A 12,898-nucleotide genomic window follows, 5' to 3' on the forward strand; every position below is an offset into this window, starting at 1 on the left:
TGTTTTGGTATACTAGTAGTCGCCCAAGGCTTCGCTTGCAATTTATATTTTGTCATGTGTTAGGCATAGAACGTAGCCTATGTTCTTCTTTGGAGTTCAAGTTTGCTTCATACCAAATCTCATCAAAATCGGTTCAGCGGTTTGGTCGTGAAACGACATACAGACAGAGTTACTTTCACATTTATAATAAGTATTTGTAATTCACGTGTTATAAATACGTATGTAAAAATGTAATCCATATTGTGTGTAAAGAATTAATTTAAAAAAATATAACAGTGGTTTTTTATCATGCGCGCGCGCCGCCCACGCTTTGTATTAAGTGTCAATTCTCTCGAAATAGACAACTTCACACATTATCTTACTTTATAATGTTTATTTTATAACAAACTAGATGTGCCCGCTACTTCGTATTTGAATAAAACTGAAATTTTATTCAAAATCAAAATAAACTTTATTCAAGTGGACTTTTACAAGCACTTTTGAATCGTCATTTAACAATTAAGTGAAGCTACCACCGGTTCGGAAAGTAGGTTCTACCGAGAAGAACCGGCAAGAAACTCAGTAGTTACTCGTTTTCAACATTTAAAAAATACAAATTCATGATAGTTAATATAATTATTTGAATAAATATATCCTGCCTGAAAGTAACCTAAGTTACTCCTTATTACATTAGCTATCTGCCAGTGAAAGTCCCGTCAAAATCGGTCCAGCCATTCCAGAGATTAGCCGGAACATATAGATAGACAGATAAAATTTGTAAAAAATGTTACTTCGGTATATGTACCGTGTATAAGCGTGTATATGTACATATGCGCTTAGTAAATAACAAATATCTTAATATTACAAAAAGACACTCCAATTATATTATATGTATAGATTTAAATGGTATTTAAATTATACCACCAATTAATGTAGGTATATATATAATATCTTAATTTCTCGTGGTGGCATAGGGCTCTGTGTTTTCACGCAGGGAAAACCTTCAGAGGCGTTTGACATTATACTGACCGCAAATGGATCCAACGAGGGCAACTTATGCCTAACATTATATGCCAATGGAAATATATAAATAAATATTGGACATCACCTACATTGCTCTGATCCCAGTGTCAGTAGCTAAAGCACACACAAATACCCAGATCCAAGACAATTTTTCGTCAGTCTTGGAGTAGCGGTGCAAAAAGCTTCATCAAAAGTATAAGGCTGGTTCGTTTGCCCAGAGGATCGGAATTGCGATTCAACGGGGAAATGCTGCTAGCATTCTTGCCACCATTGCACGCGGTCAAGATTTGTACAGTAACTAGTTTTAATTCATATTTGTGTATATTTAAGCATTTAATGTTATTAATTCTTATGTTATTGTTGGTGGTCCCGCTTTGTGCAAGCCCGTCTGGGTAGGTACCACCCACTCATCAGTTATTCTACCGCCAAATAACAGTAGTCAGTATTGTTGTGTTCCGGTTTGAAGGGTGAGTGAGCCAGTGTAACTACAGGCTCAAGGGACATAACATCTTAGTTCCCAAGGTTGGTGGCACATTGACGATGTAAGGAATAGTTAATATCTCTTACAGCGTCATTGTCTATGGATGATGGTGACCAATTACCATCAGGTGGCCCATTAGCTCGTCCGCCAACCTAAAAAGTTAATAAATTGTAAATAAAGACAACATAGACAACTAATGATAATCTACATCGACTCGGTCGAAACGAAACCGGGACCTCAGAGTGGCCAACCTATACCATAAAAAAAGTTAATAAATTGTAAATAAAGACAACATAGACAACTAATGATAATCTACATCGACTCGGTCGAAACGAAACCGGGATCCCAGAGTGGCGTACCCATGAAACCGATGTACACACGACCACAGAGGTCGTCAGGAATTGTAACCTTTTTTTATCTGGGGACACGGCAGTGCCCCAGCCAAGTCTCGAGCAAAACGGGCACGGCCGTACCATCTTTTCTCGAAGCGATTCGCGGCTTCGGTGACTATAGTAGGCATTAGAATAAGCTTAAGTTCGAAATTACATGCCAATTGAATTAATAGTTTAGGATTTACGATCGATCAAAGTTACACGATTTTGTCACTCACTGACTCACTGACCGATCATCAAAAATCTAAGGTACTTCTAGCAGACTTAAAAACTTCAAATTTTGCATCAATATAGGTCATTAGCCACATATAAAGGAAAAAGTATAAAACTATTAAACAATAATATAAGAGAAGACAATTTTATATTTGAGGTTTGGCAAGAACATTGTGTATAATTACTAAATGTTGATTTATAACTTGTTTATAACTACATAATAATTTGAATAGGACTTGGCTTCTATGAGATCTCAAATCTTTTTACGTTGGAAAGACTGCAGCGAGAGGCTGGCATTTTTTTACATTTAATGTTTTTGGTGGGATAAATTAGATACAAAACATTAATTTAATATTTTTTACCTGAACATGATTAGTTTGAGACGTTTTTCAAGGCCAAACAATTCGTTGACGCTTAGCAAACAACATACTTTCACCTTAAAATAGGTATAGCTGCGTATCTGTTAAGTGTTTCGAACTTTTTGTTTCAATAGTGTTAACTGGAATGGTCAAAAATAACTGGTCGATATATTAACGCGTGTTTCACATACATAAAAACGCTTTCAACCTTTTTAAATTGATACCCAGATGACATTGGTATATAACGAAATTTTTTAAAGTTTTTATTATTATAATTTAATTTTAATTAAAAAAATTTTAAGTTGTTAAAAGTTGCTTATTCTCTTCACTTTTTTAATGAAAAATTATAAATAATATTATTTTGGGTATATGTATCGTATATGTATACTAATGTATATAGTAAAAAGCTTCTCCAATTATTATATATTTAGATTATTTGACTTCAATAATTTTTATATAAATAGAACTTGCTAACTAAAAGACAAAAGTATTTAATTATTCTGAAACTTTAATAAATGGAATGTTTATTAAAAATAACAGCCTATATTGGAGTTTAAGACTCTCTTCGAAATTTATATTAATATTATAAATGTGAAAGTAACTCTGTTTGTCTGACGCTCTTTCACGACCAAACCGCTGAACCGAATTTGATGAAATTTGCTATGAAGCAAACTTGAACTCCAAAAAAGGACAAAGGCTACTTGTTTGCCTGACACATTACAAGCAACACTCTAAAACGCGAGAGAATCCGGGCGACTACTGTTAATAAAAATTGGTATCGCAATGCTTACAACTATATTTATATTCACAATAATGTAAATCTTTTTGAAAGACATTGCGACAATTATTGAACTGTGTGAAGAAAAAAAATAAAGTAATCTATACATACACAGATATTCTACCGCTAAACAACAGTACTCAGTATTGTTGTGTTCTGGGTTGAAGGTGAGTGAGTCAGTGTAACTACAGGCACGACGGATATAGCATCTTAGTTCCCAAGGTTTGTGGCACATTGACGATGTAAGGAATAGTTAATATTTCTTACAGCGTCATTGTCTATGGGTGATGGTGACCACTTACCATCAGGTGGCCCATACGCTCGTCCATAAAAAAATACATACTTATAATACAACTGGAGTGTCTGTTTGTAATATTATAAATAAAAATTTCAACAAAAAGAAAAACCGACTTCAAACAAAACACTATTTTAACAAATAAATATGCACTAAAAATTATTAATAATAATTGCGTATTCAACATATTTTTTAGAGTCCTCCTAAGTAAAATGAAATGAAAAATATTAGACTACTTAAAAGTCGATTTACGATTATATAACGTAGTTATATTTATTGTTATATTTGGAGCCGGTGTCGGTGTGTGTGTTATGAGGTAACACACATAAAAAAAAACAGACGAATTGATAACCTCCTCCTTTTACACGGTACATATACCAAAAAAAAAAAAAATTTATATAACTGATATAATAAGGAGTAACTTAGGCTACAATAAAAAAGTTTTTTGTTGAAATCAAACGCGTACAAGGTCACGGGCACAGTTAGTAATACCTTATTTCCGACTTAAAATTAATACATCATTTGGAGCAATGTATTCGTTCGTTAATAAGATTCCGCAGTTATTTTTAACTCGCTCTATTAATAAATTAAAGTTCGTGTAAGATAAAATGTAAATAAGGCATATTACTCAATACAAGATTATATAAATCGTAAAAAACATCGACTATTTCATTTATGTACATTGTAAAGCTGGTAAAATCCAAGTACTGAATTTTGTCAGTTCTTCTTGAATCTTCTAGAATCTGGTTTTGGAACCGGCGGTAGATTTATGCTTAATTAGGAGAAAAAGAAGATTATTTTAAGAATTTAAAGATTCTTATTTTTGTTTTTATACTATTTTTATAGCATATTTTATTTTATATAGCATTCCATTGACATTAAAATATATAGATATATATTTCGATATGTCAATTGACATATATGTATCGTAGAGAAAAAGAAAGCTACATTAAAGTGTTATATAATAACGCATATTGTTTTTTTTTTTGCATAAAAAAACTTGTAAAAATTTTTTACATTCAAAATCAAAGCAAACTTTATTCAAGTGTGCTTTTACAAGCACTTTTGAATCGTCATTTAACAATTAATTGAAGCTACCACCGGTTCGGAAAGAAGATTCTACCGAGAAGAACCGTCAAGAAACTCAATAGTTACTCTTTTTCAACATTTAAAAAATACAAAGTCTTGTTAGTTAATACAATTAATTAAATTAATATATCCTGCCTGGAAGTCATTTCACGAATCAACATAATCAATTAGATCATTTCACGTATAGTATTGATTACTAGATTTTCTAGTAAGAATGTTGTTGTGTAGGGTTGCTAGGCAACGCAACCGGTGAGAACCAGTATCGTGTTTAGAGTTCTTTTGAGGAAAATATTTGGAAACCAAGGGCATTAAGGTTGACCTTCAGCTATTTTAGTTAGGCAAATATTTTGACTATTTAACTTAGGAAACATACTGGCTAAAATTTAATCTTATATCTTATATTAAAGATGTTAGTATTGACGTAATGCATTCGGGAGCTGTTATGACTCAACTTGCTGTGACTGCGTTCGCTTTTGAATTCAATAAATAAGTTATTACACCTCCTTGTACGAGTAGGGTATACATCGGTACGCCACTCCGCGGTACCGGATTCGATTAAGGGCCGAGTCGATGTAGGTTCATTAGTTTTCTATGTTGTCTTTTTTATACTTATAGATAAACGGTTCTTTATTAACATAAGAATTAATAACATTAAATGCTTAAATATATACAAATATGAACTAAAACTAGTTACTGTATAAATCTTGACCGCGTGGAACGGTGGCAAGGATGCTAGCGGCATTTCAATTCCGATCCTCTGGTCAAACGAACCAACTCTGTCACCAGTGGAGGCAATGAGGCGAGGTGTTATACTTTTGATGAAGCTTTTTGCACCACTACTCCAAGGGCCAAGCGTTTCAACAGCTGATGTTGTCTTGGGTCTGTGTGTTTGTACCGTCGTTACTTCTGATCTTCTATGTCACAAGTGCTTTGGCTTTACATGGTGGTCAGAGTAATGTATGGTGTGTGATGTTGTCCAACATTTATTTATAATATAAATAATAGACTAGCGATCCGCTTCGGTTTCGCACGGATGCAATACGGATTTACGACATCAAGAAACTTGTAAAATTATCAGTGTCTTTACTATATTGTCCACGTGTTATATACAAAAACCTTCCTCTCGAATCGCTCTATCTATTAAAAAAAAACCGTATCAAAACCCGTTGCGTAATTTTAAAGATCTAAGCGTACATAATGACAGACAGTGGTGAGCGACTTAATTTTATACTGTGTAATGACAATGGGTTCAAACAAAAGCATCTCTAAACCACCTCCTTTTTTTAAGGTTTGTTTTCGAAGGTCGTATAGGTTCGGACAAATTGGCGGCAAAAGTTTTCAATTTTTAATTTGTTAACGGTTCGTACTTTTCACAGGGCTATCTTTAACCCAACGGAGGCCCTAGATATATTAGGATAATGGAACCCCTATGAGTTTCACAGAATACTATTTTGTTAGAATAGTTAAATAAAGCTGATAAACGTGGTTATAGATTAGATATTTTTACTAACAATCACATGTATTATATTTATTTGTTTGATTTGAGGGGGCCCCTATCGAACGCGTGTCCTGGGCACTTGCCCAAAATACCCAATAGAAAAGAGGGGTCTTACTATTTACGGGCTTAAGGAAAATATATACGTGACGTCCACTGACAGTCACCATCGCGTGTTAATAACACGCTACCACTATTGACGTGGTAGGTAATTGCACACATATTTTCAGCCGAACAATTATTGGTCAGCGAAGTCTTAGTCATTGCGGTTTTTTTTTCTAACGGTACATTATACCGAGATGCTATTATGACTCGAATTAAATAGCACAGAATACTAGAAAATTCATGTTAAATTCACGGTTTTAGCTGATTATAAAAAGAGGTTTTTAGGTAAATAAATATAATGATAAGGGTTTGCATAAATTTATATATAATTACATATAACTCCGGTTCACGCGGCACGTACATATATGCTGATATCTTCAACAATCTTCATATGTCGAACAATTTAAACAATATCCTAATTAATTACATAGTTAAATCATCTACAAATATCTAGATGAGAATTATTTACTTTTTGAGTTTACAACAAACAGATAGATAGACGGAAAATAACAATATTAATTTCCATTAAATAATGAAATGTGTACCAACAACAACAACAATAGCCTGTAAAATTCCCACTGCCGGGCTAAAGGCCGGAGGAGAAGATTTGGAACATATACCACCACGCTATTCCAATGCGGGTTGGTGGAATACAAATGTGGCAGAATTTCTATGAAATTTGTCACATGCAGGTTTCCTCACGATGTTTTCCTTCACCGCTGAGCACGAGATGAATTATAAACACAAATTAAGCACATGGATCAGCGGTGCTTGCCTGGGTTTGAACCCGCAATCATCGGTTAAGATGGACGTGTTCTAACCACTGGGCCATATCAAAAATGTGTATATTAATGGATAAATCAAGACGAACAAAGTTATCGGTTTTCAAGATGGCTATAATTTCTGATTAATCTGAATTGTTTGCATTAAAATAATAGTATTTTCTCACGCTAATAAATTTACAAAGTAAAGTTTTAAATTGTTCCCTGTTGGACAAGGTCGATGAAATAATTACGTAGTTACAATTCGGAGGGAGATTAAAAGTATTGTTTCCGTATCTTTGTGTCATATAAATTTCTAAGAACTTAAATACGTATTTCATTATTGCCAACATTAAAGACCAAATGGTATTATTATTCAGCTTTTGATTACTTTTTTAATCTGTCACTAAAATCAAATGTCATTTTGATACAATCTATGCATTACTGTTTTTGGCGCGAAATCTACGATGTAGTAAAAGCACGCAAACGTTTTAAAAAATTAGTAATTAAATAATAATAATAATTAAATGTGTATATATATTAAAAATTATTAATAATCATTTAATCGTACTATAATAAATTATTTAATATTTAAAATATTAATTGTTAAATTTAGGCAGAATGCGGCTGAATACGTTTCGACTTTTGTCACAAAATGAATTATTTAAAACAAATCAAAAAAGTGATATTTAATACGCGTTGAATGAAAATAAATAAAAACTTTTGAATTTATACAAAACTAATCACAATACATTTAACTGTACAAGAAACTCAAAGAAAAAGTCACAGTTTTTTTTTTGTATATAGATCGCAAACACGATTTATATTTATTTTGACCTCTCACTAATTGTGTGACTCATTATAGCGAAGGTCAAGGAAAATACGTAGCAAACCTCTAATGTATATTATTAACTAATTATTTAAATATTCCCACGTTATAAAAAATAAGATATTTTTATTCTGTACAATATTTTAATTATTATAAATAAATCGAGAGTTAATATTTGGTATGGGATATATTTATGTGACATGTATCGTTATATTGTGACCGAATTACATTATATCATATATAATATATATGTATATATATTAGATAAATTGTAGCCTATGTGTCATTCTGATGTATATAACCTGTATTCAGAATCAAAATAAATTTTATTTAAGTAGGCTTTTACAGGCACTTATGAATCGTCATTTAACAATTAAGTGAAGCTACCACAGGTTCGGAAAGTAGATTCTACCGAGAAAAACCGGCAAGAAGCTCAGTAGTTACTCTTTTTCAACATTTAAAAATGTATTACGGTAAAATTTCAACCAAATCCGTAACAAACACACATACATCCTTATAAACTTTCGCATTTATAATACTATGTACGCTTAGATCTCTAAAACTATACAACGGGTTTTGATGCGGTTATTTTTAATAGATAGATTGCTTTAAGAGGTTTATATGTATAAGTAGATCAATATATCTCTTTATAGCATGTAATTTAAATGAATATTTTCGAACAAATTACAGATTTAAAATGTAGAAACAGCGGTTTGTATCATATAACGACAAAAAGCTGTAAACGTTGTAAGACATTCTGTAATATATTTAATATCAGCATTGCACCTGTACGAAGCCGGGGTGTCGCTAGTCTGTTAAAAGTTTCCAAGTTGATAAAGTAAAAGTAAAGTAACTTTTCTAACCTTTTTTTAACCGTCAATTTCCCGCTGCTGGACTAAGACCTCCTCTCCTATTGAGGAGAGAGTTTGGTACATATTACACCACGCTGTTCAAATGCAATGTTCAATTTCAATGAAATTAGACACATGCAGGTTTCCTCACGATGTTTTCCTTCACCACCGAGCACGAGGTGAATTATAAACACAATTAAGCACACATATATAGTGGTGCTTGCCTGGGTTTGAACCCGAAATCATCGGTTAAGATGCACGCGTTCTAACCACTGAGCCATCTCAGCTCTCTTCGAGTAGGTGTATTACTTTATTTATTTATTGTATTTATAAGTCTCCAACATTAGATTAAGAGAAATAAAACAGTATAAGTGTTACACGAGTTATGTGCTCCTTCAATTATAGGAGACCACAGTATGATAAGCAAAACACATTTTGAGTATTTTGTTCTCAAATAACTTAAAAGTAAGTGTATACAACATAAATATACTTTTTTGTATCGTATATATCCAGTACGTTTGTTGTGAATCATTGCGGCTTTCCATGAGATGTATTAGTGCGACAAGGCGCGCTATATATTGCATCCTGCTTCCACTAATACCTCACGGGTTAATGCCGACCACAGATTTCGTGTATTCTAGATACCGCCTGTTTTTGAGAAGGTATGGAAATCGAGCGTCTTTTCATCTTCTCCGTACCAAAATAGTAAGGGATCCCTATGACTAGGACTCCACTGTCCGTCAGACACCAAGTATCTAATGAACCGTTATAGTTAGACACTTGAAATTTATAAGATTATGTATTTCTGTTGTTACTAATGACAATTATTAAAAACTAGCGACCCACCTCGGTGTTGTATGAATGCAATGCTCCTCTTCCATTATGGAGAGGGTTTGGAACATATTCCACCACGCTGTTCCAATGTAGGTTGGTGGAATGAAATTAGACACATGTAGGTTTCCTCACGATGTTTTCCTTCACCACCGAGCACGAGATGAATTATAAACTTAAATTAAGCCTATATATATATATATATAGTGGTGCTTGCCTGGGTTTGAACCCGAAATCATCGGTTAGGATAGACGCGTTCTAACCACTGGGCCATCTCAGCTCATATACCTACTACAGAATTTGTTTATTAACGACATCACATTAGAAACTTCAAAAATTATCAGTATTCGAATCACTCTATCTATTAAACAGACCATATCAAAACCCCTTGCTTAATTTCAAAGATCCAAGCATACATATGGACAGACAGCGGTAAGCGACTTTGTTATACTATGTAATGATGAATAAAATAAATATTTAAGAAACAAAAAACCTCCCAAAAAACGTGATTTTTTACTCGGTTTTGCTCGATATTGATAACAGCAAGGACGCTTGAAATATTCATCATCTAGTTCTATATACACTTTGAAATATATGATCAAATTAAAACAAAACAAATGTTTAACTTTTAACGGTGTCTTATATAGCAGACATGACTTTTTTACCATTTTTATAGTTATGGAATAAATACGGAACCCTTCGTGCATGAGTCCAATTCGCCCTTGGCCAGTTTTAGCTACAATGACGTCATCCCAGTTATTTTTGAAAATCATAAAGTTATTTTAATATGAATTACAAGTGTTTGAACAACTAACTTAGTTACTGGTTATCTTCATTGACTAAATATGCTTGAAGAGTTTTTACAGTGTATAACGGTAAAATTACACACACACACACAAACTAGTAGTATAACGTCTCATTTGTGTACAAACATCAGAATCGCTTGGGACGTCTTGACATATCTAATCTTCTCTATATCTGTGGTTCAAACCGAACTTCTCTTATTTTGAAACTAATTTGCAAAATAATCCATGTATTATATACAACCTACTTTGTTTTGTACTATGTAATAATGATTATGATATTCATATATCTATAAAACATGTATGATTTCGGGCAAATGGGCTACCTAATGGAGAGGGGTCACTCACCCTTAAAACCGGATTACAAGGCCACCAAATAACAGTACTCAATATTGTTGTTTCCTGTATTGAAGTGGCCAGTGTACAAATACCTGGCGTAGGAGACACCGTGATCATGAAGGTTTCCTCAGAGGCCTATGCACTGCAGATGGGTTGACCTCTGCGATTACCCCTAATGCGGATATTTCGGACACGTAATTTTTTGGCCAGTGTACAAAGGGACAAAATAACTTCCTTCCCGAGGTACCATAACATCTTGGAGGTATCAGTCTTGGCACATTGTAGATCCAAGGAATAAAATAAAAATATCTTACGGCGCCAATGTCTATAGTACCACTTACTACCATTTGATTGTCTATTACCTCGTCTGCGTTTTTAAAATGAAATTAAAAAAACAATATGCACGTAATAATCAAATCATATTGTTAATTAAAAGATACAAAAAGATATATTGGTATATTTAGTTTTGGAGTGTGAATCCGCATTTCGACTAAGCAGTTCGAATGCTTTTGATAAATCTTTTTTTTTATGTATTATGTCAACTATTATCCTAGATCTATTATATCTGTCTGTCTATATTTGAGAAATTTAAAAAATAAATACGTTTCAGTTCTCTCCTTTTCAAAAACGAGACACGACCAGCGTATCTATCTTTAAGATTAATAATACTGAAAGGAATAAAACTAGTTATAACAGATTTGAATCGCGTAAATTAATTATTCAAATCCGTTATAACTAATTTTATTTCAATGTGTAATAATCGCAAAAATTTAAGACAACAATAATACTGAAAGACTTTGTTATGATACAAACGTTCATTTCAATCAATAAATCAATCAATCAATCAGCCCATTTCCGTCCACTGCTGGACATAGGCCTCTCCAATTGCACGCCACTGATATCGTTCTTGGGCTACTCGCATCAGCTCCTTCCAGCCGTCTTGCGTAAGTCGTCACTCCACCGTGCCCGAGGACGTCGTACATTACGTTTATCTTCATTTATAATACATGATTTATTGATCTTGATTAAAACAATATCAAATACATCAAATGTTAACCTTACAAATTTAAGACGACACTTCGAACCAATACAAAATTATGCAATTAACATATCAATAAATTTGTTTGGTATTTAAATATCTAAAAATAAAATAACATTAAATCAATTTAATACTAAAGGTTAGATCTTGGCAAGTGGGACGATGCCTTCAACTTGAACTTGTCCGTCCGGATAAAACCAGTTTCCACACATGCATAACATACATACACACATATAAGGTTACTTCTAGACTTGATTACAACGATACAGCATTCTAAGCTTGCGTTTTTTTATATCATTATACGTACTTCTGAGCTGAGATGGCCCAGTGGTTTGAACGCGTACATCTTAACCTATGCTTTCGGGTTCAAATCCAGGCAAGCACCACTATATATATGTGCTTAATTGTGTTTATAATTCATCTCGTGCTCAGCGGTGAAGGAAAACATCGTGAGGAAACCTGCATTGTCTAACATATATAATAACAATTAAAAATATTTTTTAGGATATTTCAGAACTCCCAAGGGATAGGGAATAAACGGGACTTGTCTATGTATATAAAATAACAAGTCCTGACTGACGATACCCACTAAGAAAGGGGTGAAATAGGGATTAAACATTTGTATGGAAGTCCTTCATTTCTTAAGTTACAAACATGAAACTTTATTTTTGAGTTACTAATTAAAAATATTTAAGCGTTTCTGGATATTCTACCCGTATACACATATATAATAACATACCGGGATGTATAATCAATTTATCATTTACTTAATTTAAAAAGTTCATTAATGACGCTTTGATTGATGGTTGTAGCTACTACTCTTCACACCGGCGGCTACTTCAAAGGGTCATTTTACAAGGTCATCGATTTCTATATATAATCAACACAGTCTTTCTCGGTAGCATTTACATTCCGAATTAGTAGCTACACTTAATGTAGCTTGTTAAATGACTCAAATGTGCTCGTAAAAGCCTTTTTTTTTCGCTGGAAAAACGCTTTACGTGCTTCCCCCACGTGATGGAAAGTGGGGTGGTGTGGGACTCCCCGGTTTCCTGGACGCCGAGTGCACCCATGACCACCGGGTTTACCCACTAAAAAACCAGCAGTACCCTCTCCGTCTTTCGGCGGGCGCCACGGGATCGCTTACGCATGCTACCGTGACGCCCTGAAAAGCTCGTAAAAGCCTACTTGAATAAAGTATATTTTGATTTTAAGTAACAGCCTGTAAATTTCCCA

The 12,898-nt window shown here is 33.5% G+C and overlaps 1 protein-coding gene and 1 pseudogene across 1 annotated transcript in view; both read left to right on the plus strand.

The window, feature by feature from the left end:
* The window catches only part of LOC124541907 (multidrug resistance protein homolog 49-like), a 94,282-nt gene that overhangs the window by 11,770 nt on the left and 69,614 nt on the right, over positions 1 to 12,898 (plus strand). The gene's annotated exons all lie outside the window — the stretch shown is intronic.
* LOC124542048 lies at positions 10,708 to 10,831 on the plus strand (annotated as a pseudogene).

This window comes from Vanessa cardui, chromosome 29, assembly GCF_905220365.1.
Source record: "Vanessa cardui chromosome 29, ilVanCard2.1, whole genome shotgun sequence".
NCBI lineage: Eukaryota > Metazoa > Arthropoda > Insecta > Lepidoptera > Nymphalidae > Vanessa > Vanessa cardui.